This window comes from Balaenoptera physalus (assembly GCF_965194825.1).
Source record: "Balaenoptera physalus genome assembly, chromosome: X".
Classification (NCBI taxonomy): Eukaryota; Metazoa; Chordata; class Mammalia; order Artiodactyla; family Balaenopteridae; genus Balaenoptera; species Balaenoptera physalus.
Genome location: NC_138903.1, coordinates 35,516,908 through 35,539,684, shown reverse-complemented (window position 1 = coordinate 35,539,684; position 22,777 = coordinate 35,516,908). Strand labels below are relative to the sequence as shown.

Here is a 22,777-nt window from a genome sequence, read left to right as displayed (position 1 = left end):
CTCTGAGTTGTGCCATGAGAGGGTTTTGAGCCAGAGAGTGACACAATCTGACTTAACCTTTTAATAGACTCATTCTTACTGCCGGGTTGAGAAATGACTGAACCGGGTGATGGAGTGCGGGGAGGAGGAAGCAGGGAAACCAGTTAGGAGGCTTCTCAGATAAACCTGGTGACAGATGATGGTGGCCTGGACCAAAGTGGAAGCAGTGATGGTGGGGAAAAGTGGTCGGTTCTGGACATAATTTGAAGGTACAGGTTGTGGTGTGTGTGTGTGTGTGTGTGTGTGTGTGTGTGTGTGTGTGTGTGTGTGTGTGTGTGTGTGTGTGTTAGGGGTTGTGATGAGAATTTCTTACTGTTGCAGTAAAAAAAAAAAAGTTCAAGAAGACTGCTCTTGGAGCGATTATATTTCCCCTCCATTCTGCTCACTGGAAGGCTGACTCAGAGGTCTCAACTGCTTTGAGCCCCTGGATGGCCAAGACTCGGGAGTGTACGGCTGTAATGGGTGAGGCAAGCAGAGGGTCACTGTCTTGGCTTCACGGGAACGTCTGGCCTTTCCCCCTGAGGTCTGTGGAAGAAGAGGCACCCTCACGTCAGGTGACCCACTGGATGGCTGGACCTCATGAAGCCAGCCAGACTCTCGTAGGCTGGATCCACTCAGTAGGGTTTCAGATCACAAATGGACAGATTGCCTTTTCTTCATTTTATAGATGAAAAAAATTAGGTGTGGAGAACTATGGTGACGCACCCAGTATCCCAGCTCGAGTTGGCGGCAGTTTGTCTGTTGCTCTGACCACGCGTGGGAGGTGCTCCAGGCTGACAGCCACCTTCCCGTTCTTGCTGCCCTTACTGATCTGACCTTTCTAGACAGCCAAGAGGGCTTCCCTCGTGAACCAGGCCCACTGTGCAGTGGGCAGGGTGGCAGTGCAGGGAGTTGATGCCCTCAAGTACCCTGCTTTGCAAGTAGCCCCTTGGCTGTCTGCCTGCAAGGTCTGGGCCTCCACGGCTCCAGGCGGGGAAGGTAGACAAACAGCAGAGGTGACAGGCCAAAGCGGGGTGATGAATGGTGTGGGGTGTCCATCAAGTAGCGTGCTGTGCCTAGACTGCTGCTCTGAAACACAGCTGAGGGCCACCGCCGGCTGTAACTCTTCTTTTTAGGCTACAGAGTTGTTATGGGCTGAATTGTGTCCTCTGCATATGTTGAAGCCCTAACCCTCAGGACGTCCGAAAGTGACTACATTTGGAGACAGAGCCTTTATAGAAGTGATTAAGATAAAATGAGGTCCTTAGGGTGGGCCCAAATCCAATACAACTGCCCTTAGAAGACGAGGAAGTTGGGGCACAGATGGCACAGAGGGAAGACCATGTGAAGACAGAGGGAGACGACAGCCATCTACAGGCCAAGGAGAGAGGCCTGGAACAGATCCTTCCCACAGAAGGAACCAAGCCTGCCCACACCTTGATCTCAGACTTCCTGCCTCTGGAACAGTGAGACAGTACATTTCTGTGGTTTAAGCCCCCCAGCATGGGTTACTTTGTTACAGCAACCAGAGCAAACTAATATTGGGTCGGCCAAAAAGTTCGTTCAGGTTTTCCCATAACATCTTGTGGGAAAACCCAAACGAACTTTTTGGCCAACCCAGTACATGAATCATCCGATTTTCTAAAGTTTCAGGTCAAGGCATGACAAGTGCGGTCCCTCCCAGTCCAGGCCTCATGCCCCCAGTTAAGGGACAACCACAGAGACAGCAGCAGCCACGGAGTGGGGACTGGAGAGGTGCCATGTAGAACACTTCCCGAAGCCTCTGCTCTCAGCATCCCTCCCCTCTCTTCCCAGAGGGCCAGTCACGGGCAGTCCACGAGGGCAGTCCAGGAGCGGCTGCAGGAGACCTTTCCAGGCCCTCTGCGCTGCCTGCAGGAGACCTCACAGCTAGAAGTTGCTCCCCTGGCCGCCTGAAAGCAGCTGCAGGTAGAGGCCCAGGGAGGGGCTGGTCCTGAGGAACAGCCTTCTTCCTGGGCCTCAGAAGCCAGGTTCGTGCGGGGCTGGTCCAGGGACCGCCCACGATCCTCATCAAGGAGCCAGAAGTGTTAGCCTGTGGGCGCACCTGCTTGGCGCCTCCAGGAGAGGAACGAGGGGCTGTTTTTAGCACATGCACCCTTTCCTCTCTGTCTGTTTTTTTTTTTTTTTTCTAAATAAAAGAAGGCAGTTCCTTTGGTACCGGGAGCGAAAAAGAGGGAGGGGGCCAAGAAATGAAAGACTCGGAGAGTGCTACACATAACAGTGGGCGTATTTTATGGAAAGCAGCCGACAATCAGTGTTTGCAGACGCCTTTTATTTTATATTATTTCCTCATCTGTTCAGCTTTCTTGGGCGGGAGCCAGAAAGTTAATATTCTCAGTCAAAGTCGGCCTTTTATCTGTCAGGTTCAAAATGAAACCGAGTCGCTGGGGTTTTAAAGCATCTCAGCCAAAAGGCAAACACACCTTCTCAGCAGCTCTGGCCCAGGGGCTTTTGATGATGGGTCGCTGTGGTTCCTTAACCACGACACGGGTCGCCCCTGGGAGCCTGGCCCGGCTGTGCCTTTTGACATCATCAACACACAAGCAGACAGTGCCCGGGTGGCCTCTTCAGATCATGCTGGAGCTGAGGGCAGTTTGGCCGGTTTGGAGGCAGGTGGGAGGAAAGGTTGGGAGGTGGGCGGTTAACCCCTGCCTGAGTCCTGCTTGGGGGTCCTGAAAGGAGCCTCAAGGAGCAGTGGTCTGAACAACACTGTGGTGGTTTTAAAAGAGGCCTCCAAATTCTGCAACAGTCCCCCCAGGGCAGGGTGGAGCCTCACGCCCTCCCCTTGAGGGTGGGCTGGCTTTCATGACTCACATCTAACAAAGAGTTCGAAAAGTAACCAAAAGTGATGCTGGGTGATTTCCAAGGCTCGATGATAAAAGGCCATACACCTTCCACCTGGCTCTCTCGAAGGACAGCCACCTTGGGTACCCTGAGCGGCCACGGAAGAGATCCAGCTGTCCCGAAGTCGTCATGCTGGAGGGACCAGGTGGAGAGACCACACAGAGAGAGCAGGAGCCCGGCTGTGCCAGCCCCCAGCTGTTGGGGTCTTCCCAACCCAAGCAGCATACATCTGAGAGAAGAAGCCTTCAAGACGTCGCCTCCTCCAGCCATCTGACTGCAGCGGCTGGAGAGGCTGCCTTGCCTAAGCCCAGTCACCCCAGAACCACGAGGGGTAATGATAAAATGGCTGCTGCTGTGTTACCCCATTAAGTTTGGGGTGGTTTGTTATGCAGTGATAGATAACCAGTACCTTGGACCTCTGCCTCCTGATTTTGTCTCCTTCAAAGCAAAATTGTAGAAGGTAGGTCCCCTTTTGCTGTACAAATCCTCCCTTGACAGGACAGCCCGAAGGAATGGGCTGCTGACCTCAGGCCAAAATTCCTGAATTCCAGTTCTGACTCTTCCTGACATAACACCTTGGTCCACTCACTCAACCCTTCTGGACCTCAGTTTCCATATCTATAAAATGGGGGTGATAGCTAAGGCTGGCTTCACAGAGATGTTAGAAAGGTCAAATGAGACGGTGGATGTAACTCTTAGATTTCCCAACACCCTGAGACACAAGATCTATAAATAACAGGTTTCTCCACATCACAAGTATATGGCCGGAAGATCTATGCAACCTGCAGCAAGTGTAACATAGATGCAACTCTAAGAGGAAAGGGGCCCATTGTAAAATACAAGAACCATTCAGAAGCTCCTTCTAACTTTTATGCTCGATCATAGGTTACTTGGGGGCAACCAATGAAGCCATCAGCCATGGAGATTAATTTCATTCTGGGAAGTCCATGGCTTTGTGGCCCTCTCCATTACACCCCAATCAAAGTGAGGGCTTCTGCCGTCAATTTGGGGCCTCCCCTCAGTTTGGAGGCCACTTAAAATGCAGTAGGGTGTCCCTGGGGCTAGAATTCCAGGAGCCCCCCTGTATCAATTACACACCACCCAGTACCCCATTTAGCTGGACTCAACAGCCTATTTGAGGATCAACTGAAATTGAAAATCAGCTCTGTGGGTGGGGATGAGGAGCGACCATTTTACCTCATGCTACACGGCCCCGCACTTAGCTTGGACCCAGAATTCTGCTTGCCTTTCTGAGTGTTCTTCTGCCTTCCTCACCAACCCTTTGGCTAACTTCTGGGGGCCTCTCCCTTCCTTACAATATGGCCGCTGCTAATAAAAGTGTAACTGCTGCAAGGTACTTATTACAGTAATATTATCTTTATATTACCCCAGCATTACCAGGCCGTGTGCAGGGGCCGGGGAGTTGGGAGAACCTCTTTGGTGCTGTCAGTAATCGGAGAAGGCAGTTTAGTTTAATGATAATGACTTACACTTACATAGCTGCCCTCATCCCAGAGGACCCTGGAGCACTTTACAAACACACTCTCATTCTGAGCCTTTCTAACAAACCTGAGACGCAGCAATGCTTATAAATAATATATATTCTGAGTGCCTCTATATACTGCAAATGTATGATATAAATATGTATAAGTGTAACAAATATGATTTTTGCATGTTACATTTATAATCTTAAAAAAAAAAAAAGGTGACCCATCACGGGTGTGCAGTCACAAAACCGACTCACAGGGTGCAAAATCCAATAAATATCAATACCGCACAACCATTTACAACAGGTACCAGCCCAGGCTTTTAAAAGCTAAGGAAATCATTCAGGGTACATTCACTGGGTTCCTCTTTCACTGGGAAGGTCATTCTCAGGTCAAGTTTATTCAACCAGTTCCAGCTCTGGGTGTGGCAAACACACAGATATGGATAGCCCTAGATGCCCACCAGGGCTGGCTCTGAAGCCTTGATGCTGATGCTGTGTGATTATGAACAAAGCATGAACCTTCTCTGGGCCTCAGCTGAATCCTTAATATAATTGGATACAAGGCTGTCTGATAGATCATGGTATTGCTCCCAAACCTTCAGGCCCTTGCTATTTGAAAATTACACATGTATGCCCTTTGCCATGTGAATCTGCACATTGGAGTAGGCAAAGTTTCCTTTCCCACCCCATGGATTTGGGGTTTGGCCTGTTTTCTGATCGCTAGTATTGTGTAACAAACTGCCCCCAAACTTAGTAATGTAAAACAACAACAATTTTCTTACCTTCATGGATTCAGTGGGTGAGGAATTTGGTTAGGGCACAGTGGGGATAGCTTGTGTCTGCTCCCTGATATCTAGAACCTCAGTTGGAAAGACTAGAGGGCTGGGAGTGAGTCAATGCCTGGAGGCTGGGGTCGCTGGAAACTTCGTTCTCTCACACGTGTAGAGCCTGGGCTTCCTCACAACATGGCGGCCTCAGCATAGTCAGACTTCTTACATGGCAGCTCAGGGCTCCAAGAGCAAGTGATCCAGTGACAAGGTGGATGCTGCATTGCCTTTTATGACCCAGTCGTGAAAATCAGTGTCACTTCCATGGTCCTCTGTCGTCAAAGTAGTCACAAACCCATCTGGACTCAAGGTGAGGGGAATTAGACTCCGCCTATTGATGGGAGACATGTTAAAGTCACAGTTGTAGGGGAGAGTGTGGGATGGGATATATTGTTTGGCCATTTAGATGAATTTTCCACACACTTAGTGGCTCGCCATCATGTACAATTTTACCATTCCTATGGGTCAGGAGCTAGAGCACAGCTTGGCTCGGTCCTCTGCTGAATCTTGTAAGGCTGCAATCAGGGGTGTCAGCCAGATTGCCTTCCTATCTGGGGTTTGGGATCCTCTTCCAAGCTCATGTGGTTGTTGGCAGAATTCAGTCTCCTCATCCGTGAAGGGATCATGCCAAACATGATAAGAATTAATGGTACAAATAGGGGAAGTTGCTTGGGATACCAAAAAGATCTACACAAATGGTTCTTATTATTCTCCAACTAGATGGTAAAATTCCCAAGGTCAGGGACACTGTGTTATATTCATTTTGGATGCACCATGGGACCTAGAACAGAACTAAGCACATGGCTGCATGTCAAGGAAGGCTGGCTGGATGCATTGAAGGATGGATAGACGGACGAGGGATGAAGACTTGAGTTCCAAGGAAATTCTGAGAGCTTATCAAGGAATAGGAGGGGGAAGACAGCCAGCGTGTCTCTGTGCTATCACAGGCATGAAAGCTGGCCATTAGAATGAAATATAACAAACTTATTTTGTCTCCTTCCTCTTGAAGAGGGTCTGAATGCCTCTGGGGAAAGGTGCAGTATTGTGGTTACAGCAGGGCCTTTGAAGTCAGACAGATTAGAGTTTGAACCCTGATTCAGCCCTTTTCAAGTTGAGTGACCTTGGGCAAGTTATCGAACCTCTGAGCCTTCAGGTTTCTCAGTGGTGAAATGAGGGTTGTGGAAGGACAGAGACAAGGTATGTGAGATGGCTCACGGGGTCCATGTGGATGCCTGTTGAGCAGCAGCTGGCATTGTGAGGGGCAAGAAGGTATAGGGTGTTCAAGCTCAGGCTCCAGAAGCTGCACTGCCTGGTTCAAAGCCTGGCTGCACCACTTCCTGGCTGTGTGACCTCAGGCAAGTTACATAACCTCTCTGGTCCTCTTTTCCTTGTATGTAAAATGAGGATAATAATTTTATAGGCTTCATAGAATAGCTGTCAAGAATAGTAAGATAATAAAGTGCTTAGAATAGCACATAGCCGGTGGCAAGTACTCAATGAATATTAGGTGTTGATGACTTGCTACATCATCTGCTTTTCTTCCTTCTCCTCTTCCTCCTCCTTCTTCTTCTCCTTTTCCTTCTCACTGTGCATTAGTGGGCTCCTTCCTGTTAGCCATCCGAATTCCACGCTGCCTGTATTGCAACAGCCCCTGAGCTGCCTCAGAACCTCCTCGATTCAGTTCAACAGGCATTTAGCCTCCACTCAGCCGCTCGAGCCAGAAACCAAGGAACCGGAGCTGGCATCTTCCTCTCCTTCATCCCTCACTTCCAAACCACCACCAATTCCCGTCAGCGCTCCCTCCAGAGTGTGTCTGGAACCTGCCCACAGCTCTCCACCTCCATGATACCACCCAGTCCCAGACACCATCATCTCACCAGGACTTAGCCATTGTCCCTAACTGTTCTCACTCCTGCCTCTACGATCTGCTCTCCACATAGCAGCCAGAGCAGTCACTGTCATTGTCGCTCCCCTACTTAAACCTTCCCGATGGCTTCCTGCTTCACTAGGCAGAAAACCCAAACTCCTTAGCACAGCCCTCAGGGCTCTGCATCCAGCTCCTTCTATCCTTGCCCTCCTTAACAAGCCAAGCCCCTTCCTGCCTCGGGCCCTTTGCATCTGCTGTTCCTTTGGCTGGAAATGACCTCCACACCCTCCACCCCTAGAAAACTCCTCATCCTTCATTCTTCCACTTAATGTAGCATCTGGAGAGAGCACCGCCTCACCATCCCCCATCTAAATTAGGTCCCTTTGTATCTTCTTTGACAGCCTGTTCTGTTCCAAAGTGTGGTAACACCACAATTTGTAGTCAAATATTTGTGTGTTTATGGACTTCTGATCCACCCCCCTCCATGAGATTCTCAATTCTGTAAGGTCAGGGAGGAGGGCATTCCTAGCCTGACATATAGTTGGCCCTCAAGAAATATTTATTGAATGAATGAAAGCATTTACAATTTCCTAGGTCCTTTCTGAATAGCTACATCTAATACTCAGCAACTCCTACTGAGAAACAGGCTCAGAGAGGCAGAGAGAAATTTGGCCAAGGTCGCCCAGCTGGTCAGTGGTGGAACCTTCAGGGACAGCCTCAGCCTAGGCCAAGAGCACGCCACTCCCAGAGCAACCCACACTCAGTGACTGTCTGACATGGGGTATAAAGGTCTAGCCATCTTACTTCAACTCATTGCATCACTGGCGGGCCATCCAAGCTCCAGAGCTCCCCGTGGGACCACTAAGGCTGTCCCCAGGCATGGATCACAACTCAACTTCTCCTCCTGCCCTCTCCCGCTTCCTCCCCCCATCCTCCCATCCCCACCGTAGGTACCGATCTCAAGGGCATTCCCTAGTAGAATGTAAACTGGTACAGCCACTATGTAGAACAGTACGGAGGTTCCTTAAAAAACTAAAACTAGAGCTACCATATGACCCTGCAGTCCCACTCCTGGGCATATATCTGGAGAAAAACGTGGTCCAAAAGGATACATGCGCCCCAATGTTCACTGAAGCGCTGTTAACAATAGCCATGACATGGAAGCAACCTAAATGTCCATCGACAGAGGAATGGATGAAGACGATGTGGTATATACATATATATATGCAATGGAATATTACTCAGCCATAAAAAGGAACAAAACTGTGCCATTTGCAGCAACATGGATGGACCTAGAGATTGTCATACTGAGTGAAGTAAGTCAGACAGAGAAAGATAGCTATCATATGATATTGCTCATATGTGGAATCTTAAAAAAACAGGGGGCACAAATGAACTTATTTACAGAACAGAAGTAGAGTCACAGATGTAGAAAACAAACTTATGGTTACCCAGGGGGAAGGGTAGGGAGAAGGGATAGTTAGGGAGTTTGGGATCGACATGTACACACTGCTGTATTTAAGATGGATAACCAACAAGGACCTACTACTGTGTAGCACAGAGAACTCTGCTCAGTGCTATGTGGCAGCCTAGATGGGAGGGTAGTTTGGGGGAGAATAGATGTTAATGGATGTTAGTGGGCTATACCCCAATATAAAATAAAAAGTTTTTTAAAAAAAGGGCATTCCCTAGTAGACATTCCACTTGTTAAACTCCATCTCAGAGTCAGCTTTGTGGGACATCCAACCTGTGACACTCAGTCTCCAGACCTTCCTATCACTTAACTTAGCTTTTGCACATAGTTAATGCACTTTTACCAAGGGCACCGCCCACCCCATCCCTTTTTTTTTCCTGGAGCAGAACTCATTCCCGAGTCCGGGTTCTCCAACTTGAGTGTGTTGAAGGACTTGTTAAAACACAGATTGCTGGGCCTCACACCCAGAATTTCTGATTCACTGGGTCTGGGGTGGGGGCTACGGACGTGCATTTCTGACAAGTTCCGGGTGGTGCTGAGGCTGCTGCCTGGGGACTGTGTAGTGAGAACCGCTGGTATAGGGACGCGAGAAGTAGAAATTGTGATGGTCTCATCTTCATTCTAGTCTCTGTAGTCCCTTGCCAAGGTAGCCCCACAAAGTTCCCTTCCAACTGAGAACTTATATTTAATGATGCTTGAATCTTTAAAAAGAAGTCTGGCCTGAGTGGACCCTTGGGCAGGGCGGCCAGCAGACTGAACACAAGTAAGTTGCTCTTTCCCCAAGTTTTCATGCAGCCAGAACGCTGACTTCTATTTCTGTTCTGCATTCAATTCCCCTCCATCCCAGCCCCCAGCCCTCCTGAGCCCCACTTGCTCAGAAAGCCATCTCTCCAGGCACGTGTGCACCAGACACTCCGGGCAAAGCCACTGACTATTCTAATCGACACTCCGCATCCCTTAAGCTGGAAGTCTCCAGAAGCGCAGCAAGAGCCAAGGGGTGGGCAGAGGCTCAGGAAACTAACTGAAGAACGACTCCTCTGCGGGGCGTTAGTACCTTGCAAAGAAGTGAATCTGCTGGCATTTTTTTTAGAGTTTAATAAAAATATATATGCATCATGAGAAAATCACAGCAATAATTCCTTGTACCTTTGTTCCAAGAAGCCCAAAGCACTCCCCATATATTATCATATTCATTATCCTATTTTCTTCATGTTTCTCATTAATTTTTTTCTGAGGTGATATATTAATATGAAATTCCAAGTCACATTAAGGAGATCACGAGCCCAACTCATTCTCCTCGCCCCGACTCCACCTTTCTCTTCTCCCCTTTCCATCCACCATCCTCACTGCCCCGCTCCTTCTCCCACCCAGCAGAGGGTAATTCGGAAGCTGGTAAGCAGCTGATGGGGGTGGTCAGAAGATTGGAGGAGGGCGGGCATCAAAGTGCTGCTTTGCCAGTGGGCTGCTCTCCCAGGCCCCCTCCCCAGGACCACTTGATCAGACCAGGACTCTCATGCCCCTTGGGGAAGAAGCTGCCTTGCAGCCCAACTCCCCCTAATGGGTGTTAAACCTACTCCCCCGCCTCGCATGCAAGAGGGAAAGAATCAGGCTCATTACAGATATTATCATGCAGCACTTCATATTTCAAAGAGCTTTATAATCGCTAATTAGTTATTGCCAGAGAATATGGAAATGGCACCTTGCTGGAATCCCGCAGACTGGAGGCCAGACTTCCGCAGCACTGCCTGCGGGCTGGGCCTGCCCGGGGTCTCAGGAAATGGGGCCGACTCCAGGGCAGAAGGCACTAGGCTTTTAGTCCTGGCCAGTGTGCTTCTGCATGGATGCTCCCGGGGTCGTCAGACTGCATTCTGTCTGCTCAGGAAGAACCCAGAGACCGGCTACTGCTTCAGGTGGTAAAAGAAAACGTGCAGCTGAAAATTAAAACAGCAGTCTCAGCCAGCAGAGGCCATGAAGCATATGCCCTTCCCACTGTGCTGAGTTCAATTCCCGATCTGATGACTGCAATGGGCCTGGGGTTCACACCCAGCCTATGCCTGCATGCACAGCAATGGTGAGCTCGCTCCAGAAGCCTCCTGAAGATCTCAAGGGAACACAGGTGTTCCGATGAGGATCGGAAGTGCCCCGTTCCTATTCTTTTTAGCTAAGGAATTGCAACCACAGGGCTTGAATGGACCACAAGGGCCTCTCCCCCTCCTACCCTGGCCTGTATCTACTCCATCCTGTCTAACTCTGCTTTCAAAAACAATTCTTGAAGAAGGTTAAGATCTACGGTCTGCAGCCCCCTCCAGAGAAAGGAGGGATGAGGAGCAGCCTCATTCACCCTGGATAACCTCGATCTCATTTGAATTTCAATATAAATCCACTCAGAAGCTGGAGTCAGCAGGGGCCTCAAGCAGGCGGGCCTTGGCCAGGCTGACTCAGCCTTCTTGGAGGGACACGGTCTTGGATGAGAGGGGAGGATGGATGCAGGGAGCACTTTTCTCTAAGACTCCATCCCTCATCTTTCCTGTAAATGGGGGTGGGGAGGCCCTGCCTGAAAGAAAACTCTGAGTCGGGGGCAGCAAAAGCTTTCCTTCTAGCAAATCTTGCCCACACAGGTCAGATCGGGATGGGACAAAGACTCAGGAAGCGCTCTGGTTTCCAGAAATTCTGCTGGGCCCTGGGCATGGGAAGCTCCAGGGTCGCTCCAGCTCCCAGGGTATGTTCAGAAATCTGAAACACGGGTGTCCCCAGCTTTCCTCTCTTCCTGGCCATGGGACACACAGAGGCCACTCAGTGGCCTTATCATTATATCGATACTCCCCCTAATAACTCCAGTGTGTGTGCCAGAGCAGAGCGACGATGAAGGGATGGAGACGCACGTCTGCTGGGATTAGGCCTCAGTCTCTGCCTTCTGGAAGCACGTGTCTACAATACCCAAGACTGCATCTGAGAGAGGTGTTTTGCCACTTGCTGGCGGGTTCCCTATCAGAAGCTATCTGTTCTTAGCACATAACTGTGCTGTGAAAGAGATTGATGTGCCCCTGGACCTAATTTCTCAGCACACCAGCGGGAGAGGAGGCACCTCGCCCTTGCCTGCATTGCAGATGGCAGCCCTCGTAATGAGAATGCAGCGAGGTCCAGCTCGGTTGGCAGGGACGGGGGGTGGGGGTGAGGCGTTGGACCACACAGAGAGGTTTCCCAAGGCCTCTGGGAACAAGCGCTTATGCAATCTGGGTCCTCCTACGACAAGATAAGCGGCCACTCCTGCCTCTCCTTCCTCCCTTAGTTCCATGCTGAGGCAACGGGCTGGGAGGTCCCAGCCAAAGTCTTCCTGCAGAGCTTAAGCTGCCGCTGTATATCCTCTCAACACACTTCCCCGCCGCTGAGGTCCCAGAAGTCAAAGGCATCTGCCCTGGTTAGGGGTGGGGAAGTCTGATCTTCTTCAGGATTCCTCCCTCTCCCTCCTCCTACCCAGAACTGCCATGAGGTTTCCCAGTCCCAGCCTTCCTTTCTGGCTTGGGCCCCTTCGGACACTCCAAGCAAACAAAACACAATTCCATTGTAAAGGCAACCCAGAGCCTTGCTTCTCAGCTCTGCGGGCAGCTGGAAGATGGGCCCCATGAAGCTGGGGTGTGCACAGCCCTCAGCCACCCAGCTCTCCGGCTCCAGCTTTCAGCTACCTGCATCGCCATGAAAACTGAGTGCCGGACGAGCCTGCAGGAAAAGTCCTTTCCTGATCTGCTCAAATCTACTCTGCTCCCTGTTACAGATACTGCTGGGCGTGCAGGCACACACCCACTCCAGACACGCTCTCCCGCGCACTCAGGCACACTCACTCTCACGCATGTTCTGGTGGTGCCCTCAGCCCTGTGATACCTCCAGCTTTAGCTGTGAATCCTATTACAACTGGGTAACTGTCAGGACTGAGAGAGATGATGGAGGGAAAGGAATGGGACCATTCCCTCTGCCATTCCAATTGCTCCCCCTTTGAGCAGAGGGAATGGTCCCATTCCTGCCCTTAGTTGGGCACCCCAACTAAGGGCAGGTGGAAATTGAACTTTTGGAAAATCAGAAGAAGAAAGGAAGGAGAGGGAGCGGGAGAGGCGGGAGGAGCGGGGAGGAGGGCTGTGGGAGACACAGTGGCCCTGCCGAGGGTTGACAAATTGGAGTGGGAGGTGCTTGGAGGCTGACCTCAGAGCTCTTCTCTGACCCCAGCAGGGAGACACGATGTGGGGAAAGGAGAGGTTTGGGAGTCAGGAGACTTCCTGCCGGGACCTTTGGCCAGGAGGTCACTTAACCTCTCCAAGTCTCAGTTTTCCTACCTCTAAAGCGGGGATAATGACACTTGTCTTTCAGAGGTGCTGGGAGGAGGAGCAATAATGTTTATAAGGAGCCTGGAACAGAGGGAAGCCTCAACAAATGGCTGCTATTATCACAGCGCCTAAATGAGAAGGAATCTTGGAGGGTGTCAGTTCTGGGCCCCATTCATAGGGGACGATGTAGGACACATGGTGATGCGCTGCCTTCCTTTATGGCAAAGCCATGCCCCTCATGACTCATTCCAGATGTCCAGTCACCCCGGCGATGGTGGGAAGAGTGGCAGGGGTTGCAGGTTACACTGTCACCCACAGCGATGGAGCGCTGGGGAGGGCAGCGTATAAGGTTAAGGCAGTGGTGTGAGGGGGTCCCAGGACAAGCTCCAAGGAGAGAAGAAATGCACAGTTTTTTCCTGCCCTTGGGGAAATAGTTTTCGGATGGCTTGAGGTTTGGCCAGAACCATCAGGAGGACCAGAGCCACAGGGAGCCACAGGCATGCAGCCCATCCACACAGGGAAAGGGTAGAGAGAAACTCCCAGCTCTGTGGCCACCTTCCCTAGAGAAATGGGACTGCCTCTCTGGCTGCTGTCTTGAGAAAGTGTTTCCAGATCATTCTCTCATCCATTCTCTGAGCCTCTGGGGCATCTTGATTGAGCACAGGGAGGCTGTCACTGCTGTCGTTAGGGATCCAGATTCTGGAGGCAGACCTCCTGTGTTTGAATTCTGCAACTTACCGGCTGTGTGACTTAATTTCAATATGCTTCCGTTTCCTTATCTGTAAAATGGGATGACTTAGCACAACGCCAGATACATGGTAAGCGCTCTTTCAATATTGGCTTTAATGATTACACTCCTTGGCCAGCTGCCCAGCATTGGGAACACCTCTCGGGAGGAGGGCGGGTAACTCGGGCTTTGCTGCTGATGCAAAGGGCGGGGAGCGTGGGGCCCATGCGCGGAGCACCCACCGTCACGGTTTACTTTTAGCTTCTTGCAGCCACGTGGATTCGCAGCGTGCTCCTCGCTTGTCCATTCTCTGGCGGGGGGGCGGGGGGCGCCGCCTGGCAGCAGGCTGCTCCCCGAGTCACGATACAGTGATCCCCTCCAGCCGCGCTTTCACTCACTTCCCCGCCTGCGCCCTCTCTCGAGCTAGACTGCCATGCGGAGGCGGATCCAGCTACCGTCTCCGAGTCGGCCCGGGCTGCTCGAAACCCCTGCGTGCCCCGCGAGCCAAGCACCGGCCCGGGACTCAGGGAGGCCCAGGGCCTCCCTTCCTGCTCCCCTCCCCCAGCGGGCGGGGGGAGGGCGGGAGCGCCCAGAGCTGAGATGCTGCCTTCAGTGCAGAGCGTGCCTGGCACACTAGTCTGGATAATCCGTCCTGGGCTGAGAGGGACAGACTTTGGCTCATCTAGGGGCAAGGGCTGGGGAGGGGGTGTCGGCCCTCTGGGAGGCAGGGGGGCGGGGAGGGGGTGAGGGAGTGAAGGCGTGGTAAGGAAGGAAGGGAATAGGAAGATGATGGAAAGAAAGGGGAAGGGAGGTGATGGGGGTGGAAATGGGGGGAGGGGAAGAAAAAGGAGGGGGAAATAAGAGGGTGGAAAGGAACGGGAAAGGTGATGCGTGAGAGGGAAAGGGGGAGGGGAAAGGGGAGGTGGAAAGGGAAGGGAAAGGAAGGGAGGGATGGCAAGGGAGAGTGGGGGAGGGGGGGAGGAGAAAGGCAAGCAAAGGGGGGGGTGAAGAGGAAGCGGGGAGGGGGAAGGCAAAGCTGGAGGGAAGAGAGTGAAAGGGGAGAAAGGAGGAGGAAACGAAGGTGGGGTAAGGGGTCCAAGAGGGGAAGGAAGGGAGGAGAAGGGGTGAGAGGGGAAGGGGAAACGGGACCACGGGATCTAGGAGGAGAGGAAGGAGCAGGATGGAAGGGGGAAGGAGGATGGGAAAGCTTGGGCTCTGCTTCGTGTCACCTATGACCTCAGTACCCCCGACACCCCCCTACACACATTTCCATGAAGGATTCTGTTAAAAGGAGCTATAGGGAAAGAGGGCTCTTGAGAAAAGCTAGGTGTGTAAGAGCTCTGAGGTGGCACATACTGACCTTGGACATCTGAGGGGCTGGATACAAAGGTCCTGGCCCACGGCCAGGCCAGACAGGCCCCCCCCAGGGAAAGTCAGTGAGTCCAAGTTCAAATCCCTCTTCTGTCTAGGAGGTTCACGGGGCATATGACCTTGGAAGAAGGTGGCAACTTGCCCTGAGCACTAGTTATCACATTTATAAAATGGGGATGATTTAAATGCCTGCTTTACAGGGATGTTAAATTAGGTTAAACAAACAAACAAAGAAATGGAAAGAAATGGACCTTGATCTCAGAGGTCATGACCTAGCATTTCATTTGGTGCTTGTAGAGATGCACATTGGTGCCTGACCTGGGCTGGCACACCCATCCCCCAACTGCTGTGTGTTGGCTGACCCCTTCTCAGACGGGAGCCCCCTTGCCCCCAAATGCCTGGGAGATTACCACCTCTGCCCCCTGGGGCTACTGGCAGCCAATGCCTCTCTAAGCAGGGGCTGGAAATGGTACAAACCCACCCCCTTGCCTCAAGGTGGGCAACTCCAGAGCTCCCCAAGGGATCAGGCTAAGTCAAGACTTATCTGAACCCACATCCGTTCAGCTTTCCCCTGCCCCATCCTGCTTCCCTCACTCCCTCGCAGGCTTCTCCTGAGAGCCCTCTTCCAACAAGCCACTCACACCTCAATTCCTATCTCAGGCTCTGCTTGCTTCTAGGGAACCCCACTTAAGACAGCACCTTCCTGAGGACTAGTTGTCAATGTGCTGGGACCAAAAATGGGCCTAACATTGGCGACAGGGTCCCCTGGAGATAGAAGGGCCACACACAGCCCTGCTCTTACCCAAAGCGGCCATATCAGGTCAGCTCTGTGAACCTCTGGCAGGTTCCAGGCTGCCCTGGGCTGGTCTCACCTGTCCTGGGAAGATAGGAAAAGGAAGCTGGGTGGGATTCAAATGACTTAAAGTAAAAACAAGCTGGGAGGGGTATCCCGCAAGGCTATGGTTTCCTGGGACATCAGGCAGCCACCAGCCCTTGCAAACAGGGCTGACACAGTACCTCAAACATTCCAAACCGGCTGCTGAGGAGCCTGCAGGTGGGGAGGCTGGTGGAAGGGGAGGCTGTTGATCTTGGGGGCTTGTGGAGCTGGGGGAGTTTGGGAGTGATTTAAAGGATGAGAAGGAGTCAGGGCACACTTGCATGGGGGAGGTGCCCACAAAGCTTCCATTCTGTGTGCAATTAGTCTAGGGATGCCCTCATTTGCATAAGGTTCATTAATTTGCATAAAATTGCTTGAGGCCCTAACCACCGGTACAGAAAATAAAATAACATGAATCAATTAGCGGGACTGACTGCAATTGGAGCAAGCCTGGTGTTAGGGAATCCTCCTAACTCAGGAGCACCGGGTGGGCAGGAAGGCTGCTGGAAGGCGACCCCTCCAGACCAGCCCAGCTGCCCCAGGGAGGAAAGCTCTGCCCTCACCCTGCCCCGAGGAGGGATGGGGCCCTTCCCAAAAGTAGGGACTAGCAGTTGGGCACAGTCGGTATGAAATCAGGGCCTGAGCAGGTGCGGGCAGCAGACCCCAGCTAGTGGAGGAGGCGTGAGAGGACCACACGGATGAAAGGATGCGAAGAGACGGGTCCGGTGTGGGAAAGGAGGGATGCTCATCATCTCAGCCCCCATGTTTATCAAGGGCCTTTTCTGCCTCTGGCCTGAGCCACACATAGTCTCATTTGGTTCTCATAACAATCACAGGAAACTGGTACAATTACCCCACTGTAGAGATTCAAAAACATAAGTTCGGAGGGGTTACAGATTTGCAGCAGCAAATGGCAAACCTGGGCCTGCCCAGTTCCAGAGGCCCATAGCAAGCTCCCAGTGAGAACAGCGCCTGGCAGCCGGCAGGAGAGCAATAAGTATTTGTTGAATAAATGACTGATGTATGTGGGGATGAGCTTTGAGGGGAGGTGAAAGTCAAACCGAGGATGCTGTGTGGCAGTTCTTAAGGGAAAACAGGTTAAAAGTGAACCACAGGATGCAATTTCCTTAAAAAAAAAAAAATCAAGCCCTATCAATCATCTTGGGAGTCTGGGAGGACGCAGCTAAATCACATTTCTCCCGTCATAATTTCCGTAAGCTGGCCTTTGGCCTCCTCTTTGGCATCACCCCATCTTATGCTCTCTGCGTGCCCATTTTCTCAGCCGTGCCTGGCACTCCCTGACATGCTGCACTTTCAGTTCTGGTCTGGAACCTATGGTCCTTGGTGAGAGAGCCGAAGCCATAGCTAACAACAGCTAAGAAGCTGAGGTCATGGAGCCCAAGCCCATTTCCCACTGCTAAAACTACATGGGCTCTTATCTTTCATTCCCATCCACGAGTAAGCCTTCGCTGATGAATCACCAATTTCTCTCTCCATCTTTCCCTTTCTCTCTTGCACTGACCCTGCTGCTTTATAAGAACTCTCAGGGATTGTTTTTTTTTTTTGCCTCTGCTCTCTTTCTGAACCTCTTCGTCTCCCAGAGCCACTGTTAATGAATCAAATTGCCCTTCGACTTGAATTACGGGGAAAGCAGCCTCACCCACTACTCGTAGTAGATGGGGTGACTGCCCCCAGATCCACACTGGCCTCATTGCAACGGCTCAGAGCGGATGTTTATTTTTGAATCTTGCATCCTTTATCTGAGAAAATTGACTACCGATGGGAAACAATTACCTACCACTTACCCCACAGGGCTTATGGGAGCAGATGGCACGTGTGATGGAGAAGCAGCACAGCGCGTTAATGTCATCAGCAACCATCACAGCCATAATGAGCCCACATCACGGGGACTGGGAACCAGAGAGAGGAGAGAGTAACAGCTGGGCACTTCAGCCAGATGTGGTTGCAACCACCCAAATGGCTTGTTCCAGTTTCACTTAATGGGCAGAGAGCGATGTGAAGCTACGAGGGGACCCACAGAAAACAGCCCCTGCTTTCAACCCTGCCCATTATCGGGAAGCCACTCTGCAGGGAGCATGTGGCAATTCATTGTTTACCTGGGCCCACTGGATTGCTTTCTTCTGCTCTGACTGAACAAAGCATGTGTGTGTGTGTGTGTGTGTGTGTGTCTTTGTGTGTGTCTGTGTGGGTGGGTGTGTCTGTGATCACACAGTGCCTCTGCTAATTCTGCCCAGAAGGAAATGCAGGAGACAGTCCTAGTAAGGTCTATAAAGGTAGGAGTGACGTTCAAAGATAATACACAGTGGATGTGAGAAAGACCTGCAGGACACTTCATGATTTGCTGAATTTGGACGCTGTGATATCAGGGACTGTAAAGACAGAACGACAGGTCAATTTCTTAGCTATAGAAAGGACAAGGATGAGGACCAATGATCCAGCCAGAGTCCCCGACACTTCAGAGTGGTTTGGGCAGAAAAGGAAAAATCGCCCCACTGCAGAGTCTCCCCGACCCCTGCCCAGCTTGCATCACAACCATGACTTTGCTCCCCACTCCCACTCTCCCACCACCTTTGCTCTGGGTTTTCTCAAAACTCAGAGCAGTTCAAGGATGCTTTCAGACTCTTTCTTCTCCTTCCCAGCTAAACCCTGAAGTGGGTTCTACACCAACAGCATGAACATGTAGGATCTTAGCACGTATTCTGGTTGCTAATGTTTGGGGGACAGGTTCGTCTTACTAGTTGTAACCAAGCGAGAAGGTTTTTGCTGGCTGGCACCTGGCTGCAGGCAATGGATGAGCTCTTGAAGATGCACAGCCAGATTCAACAGAACTCAGTGACTCCCCCCAGATTGTACCATTTTGAGAAGCATCAATATTTACAGTGATTATTTAACACTAAAATCATAGAATGCCAAAGTGGGAAGTAAACACAGAGAAGGGATCTTACACAATCCCCTCATTTGGCAGAGAAGGAAACTGAGGACCAGAGTGGGGTGAATGACTTACCCAAGGTCACACAGCTTCCGACTGCCTGGCTCCACTAGATAATCTAGGTCCCCAGACTCTTAAACTGATACATTTTCTACTACATGATACACTTTATCTGGTTACTATCTGTCCTTACTCCTTGCCACAACATAGATTTTTTTGGTTAACTGTTTTGTGTAAACAAGGCTGATGTTTATCAATATAAAGCCTAAGCATTTCATGTTTCAGTTCGTCTTCACTTCCACTTTTTTTAGTCGCTGTGAATGCTGCTGAACTCTTCAACCACTCCAGTGAAAGTACCCTTTGCAACTATGTATCTGTTGCTACATTCGAAGGATTACCAAACTGCATTTTACTTACCGCCTTGGCAGCATTTGACACTGCCAACCCCATCTCCTTCCCAGAATGCTCTGGCTCAGCACTGCTCAAACAGCAAGTTTTGTGGACCCGTACCAGAAGGCAAACTGCTGCTGGTCTGCAACGAGATAAGTACAGAAACTAAGAATAATCAAAACTTTTATAGCAATTTGATAATAATTTTTGTCTGCTGAATCTAATAATAAAAATAGAGTTTGTATTTTGAATGTCTGTTAATTTTGTGTTAATCCATTTTTCTTGCATCTGATTACAAAAATATTGCCTGTGACATATTGGAGGGGAAAAAAGCCTAGTCCTTCTCCAAAGATAATAGAAGAAGCACTGCTATAGGCCTTTATTTTTTCTGAATCTGGCTCTCCTGGCTTCCCTCCCACTCCACGCCTCTCAAACATTTGCATGTTGCCTGCATCTCTCCCACCCCAAAGATTTGCCCTTTCCTGACGAAATCCTGTGCATCTATCGGATCTCAGCAGAGAGGCCACCCCTCCAGGAAGCCTCTCCTCTGTGCTGCTGTAGAACCTTGTACTGTCCATACAATCCACACAACAGGACACGTCAGACTCCGTTGCAGCTGCAAAACATCTTTGTTTCCCCAGCCCCTAGCCCAGCTCCCAGCATGCAATCGACCTTTGTGGTAGGAATGAGTTTCAAGGGAGGTGGCCTTGGGAGCACACCTTTCACCAAGTTAGAAGGCATTTTCTGTCCACTCACTTCCCCCTTTTTTCTTCATCTTCCTTAACTCTTGCAGCAGGCATCCTGATAGTCAAATTCTAACGGTGAATTAACAAGTGGTACAATACCTTCTGAGGCTCAAGTTAAAGTCAGAAAACCCCAGGTTGCAAACCATCCTATATATTATATGATTTCCCTTTTGGGGGGAGGGGGAAGGGAAAGTATGGAGTTTCATCCGGAGAACTCATCCCCACCAGCTGAGTGCATCCTGGGACTCTACCAGCCTCTGTGGAGGAAATTGCCTCACCTTGATTTAAGCACAGATGGGGAGCTTGGATTTAAGTCCTGGCCAGGTAGAGTGTTACCCACCAAGTGGAATGCCACACCTTTCTCTGTCCTGTGCCTCAGTGGCCTGTAGTGTGAACGAATGGTGGCCAGGGTGACCCTCGGGGCTAAGTTGAAGGGGAGACTAATTAGTCATCCTATAGCACACTGAAAATAGAAATGTCAAGTGTTACTATTAATAGTCATGTTTCCTCTGCTCTGGTTTCCAAGGTCCCTTATGCTTTCATTCCAGAACCTCTGGAAAGTAACGAGAAACGTGATTTGGAGGGAAAAGAGAGCTGTAACTGTAGTGTACCTCAGTATGAGTGGAAAAATAAAATGCAGATAAATATGTTGCCTTGCTAGAGTGACCCTGAAGACTGAAATTCTAAGAAAAATATTCACTGCTTTAATACATAAAAATGTAAAAACTTCAGCACTGTAAAAACTATAAAAAGCCATAAACAATGAAAGGACAAATGAAAAACTGGGAAAAATGTTTTACATAGATGGCAATTGAAAGAAGAGGACCCTTAATATGTAAAGTGCTCTTAAAATCAATAAGAAAGTGAGGAATATCCAAATAGAAAAATGGGCAAAAGGCATAAGTAGGTAATCCAGAAAAGAAGAAATACCAGTTGACTACATATGTAAAGATGTATTGTGTTATTTGGCATCTCTTTGATTACCAGTGAGGCTGAATGAACATAATTCTTCATTTATCAGATTGGCAAAGATAAAACATATAGATCATCACCAGGCCAAGTGAACGGGAATGGGTATTTACATCTGCCACTAATGGGACTGTAAATAGGCACAGTCTTTCTGGAGAGCAATTTGGCAATGAATAACAGAAGCCTTGTCCTTTGAGTTACAGATTCCACCTCTAGGAATGAATCCTAAGGAATAATCAAACAAGTACACAAAGATGTGTACGATAAGACTGGTTACCTCAGCGAGGTTTATAGTAGCAAAACTGGAAGCTACCTAAATGTGTATCAGTGACTGATTGGTTAAGCATACAGTTGAATACTATGTGGTCACTTTAAAAAGATCAATAGCTTTATACCTATTGATATGGCAAGGTGTCCATGACATGTAGGTGTCACTAAAGGAAACAAAGAAAGTTGGAGACTGGAGGTGTAGAATGATTTGTTTCTTTTGAGCATTTTTTAAAGTGTGTGCGTGTAGAAAAACGTCTCAGTAAAAGTGCTCTAAAATCATACTTTTTGAAGGATGAGGTTACAGGTGATTTTTACTTTCTTCTTTTATACTTTTCCATAACTTATTGACTTTTCACAATGAAAATTTATAGTTATCACCATTGAAAAATATGTTTTAGGAGCACTCGGTCTGGTTACTCTGGCTGTTTTACGGAGGTGGGAGAAGCAACAAATAAAGACGTAAGTACATAAATTAAAATAAGGAAGTAAAATTTGATTGTTCCTCTCTGGAATTATTATTTCATTACTCATTTTGGATTGCACTCACATGGAAGCTTCCCTACCCCCAGCAGCCCCATCTTTTTCTTTTGAAAATATCCTGGAATATTCTATTACATTAGTTGCTCCTGAAATCATTCTTGGGTATACTACTTGTATTTTTAATTTTTAAAATCTCTAATAAAAAATAATTGCCAATAAACTCTGCTAAAAAGCATCTCTCCCCAGGGACATATATTATGATCTCAATCCTCTGAGTGAAGCTGTGCAAAGAGGTCCCGCTGGGCCAACTCCACTGGGATCACTGTCCCCAGGTGTGCAGGGCACCCTTTCCCTTCGCTGGGAGCCAGCAGCCCTGCTAGTGCCTCTAGTGATCTTCCCACGTATTAGCTTCTCATTCCATTCTTATAGGACCAAATCGGGGCCCGTCCTCATGTTTAGAAATGTAACCTGGGATGCTAAAGTGTCTTCTGTTAGTAAGTCTTATGTCATCTTAGTATGAGGACAGGAATATGAACGGCGTACCACTCTTTCACTGAGAAAATATTTGCTAGAGAAATAAGAATACAGAAGAATCACACTCCTCTCAGCTGTATTATATATCATAAAGCAGATATATTAATACATACATACACCATATACATATATAATTTTTAGTTTGAACCATATGAAATTTCTTATATTCAACTCTTTTTGACCTATAGAAATGGCAATTTCATATGGTTCAACCTTACATATTATTCTTCTGTTGGTAGTATCTGGACAGTTTTATACAATTAGAAGAATTAAATAGAAACTAATACTACAATGTTGTTGTTGTTGCTTTTGTAGCGCAAAAAAAATCTCTTTCCAGGGAAGCAGAAAAGTGACCGTTTTAAGTGGATTTCCCTATGACCAAAGTATACCTATGTGTGTATGCGTGTGTGCGTGTCCTTAGAAACGAAATAGAAAACATCCCATACATTAAAAAAAAAAAATTAGTCTTAATCTAACTTTCTCCTGTGCCCCATCTAATAACTGCTTTGTTGAAGTTGCTTTTTGAGTCTGTTTCTATTTTTCAGAACTTTTATCTTTAAAAAAAAAAGGAAAAAATATCTTCCCAGGT

General features: G+C 49.2%; 1 long non-coding RNA gene across 2 annotated transcripts in view; it reads right to left on the bottom strand.

Moving 5' to 3' along the window:
- The window catches only part of LOC309652626, a 130,397-nt gene that overhangs the window by 13,068 nt on the left and 94,552 nt on the right, over positions 1-22,777 (bottom strand). The window contains exons 3-4 of one of the 2 annotated variants that reach the window (XR_014258824.1): positions 19,217-19,331; positions 294-5,548 (exon numbers count right to left, since the gene is read on the bottom strand). This is a non-coding gene — a long non-coding RNA (uncharacterized lncRNA). Of the gene's footprint in view, positions 1-293; positions 5,549-19,216; positions 19,332-22,777 lie in introns of those variants that run through there. The other variant, XR_014258823.1, reaches the window with a different exon arrangement.